The sequence below is a fragment of the Egretta garzetta genome, unplaced genomic scaffold (assembly GCF_000687185.1).
Source record: "Egretta garzetta isolate BGI_Z169 unplaced genomic scaffold, ASM68718v1 scaffold117, whole genome shotgun sequence".
In the NCBI taxonomy this organism is placed as follows: Eukaryota; Metazoa; Chordata; class Aves; order Pelecaniformes; family Ardeidae; genus Egretta; species Egretta garzetta.
This window is the reverse complement of record NW_009260479.1, coordinates 1863402-1864172: the sequence shown is the minus strand read 5'-3', so window position 1 is coordinate 1864172 and position 771 is coordinate 1863402.

Here is a 771-nt window from a genome sequence, read left to right as displayed (position 1 = left end):
GGAGAGAGGCTCTGTGTGTGTGTGAGGCTCTGTGTGTGTGTGAGAGAGAGGCGCTGTGTGTGTGTGAGAGAGAGAGAGAGAGAGAGGCTCTGTGTGTGTGTGTCTGTCTGTCTGTCTGTCCCTGTGCAGGCCATGTGTGCGGGTGCATATGTGTGTGTGGGTGCATATGTGTGTGTGTCTGTCTGTCTGTCTGTCCCTGTGCAGGCCATGTGTGCGGGTGCATATGTGTGTGTGGGTGCATATGTGTGTGTGTCTGTCTGTCTGTCTGTCCCTGTGCAGGCCATGTGTGCGGGTGCATATGTGTGTGTGGGTGCATAGTGAGAGAGAGAGAGAGAGAGAGGCTCTGTGTGTGTGTGTCTGTCTGTCTGTCTGTCCCTGTGCAGGCGGTATGTGGGGGGTGTGTGTGTGTGTCCCTGTGCAGGTGTGTGTGGGCGTGCAGGTGTGTGTGTGTGTCCCTGTGCGGGCGGTGTGTGTGTGTGTGTCGCTGTGCGGGCGGGGTGTGTGTGTCTGTCTGTCTGTCCCTGTGCAGGCCATGTGTGCGGGTGCATATGTGTGTGTGGGTGCATATGTGTGTGTGTCTGTCTGTCTGTCCCTGTGCGGGCGGTGTGTGTGTGTGTGTCGCTGTGCGGGCGGGGTGTGTGTGTCTGTCTGTCTGTCTGTATGTCTGTCCCTGTGCGGGCGGTGTGTGCAGGCGGTGTGTGGGGGTGCGTGTGTGTGTCCCTGTGCGGGTCTATGTGTGCGTGTGTGTGTGTGTGTGTGTGTGTCTGTCTA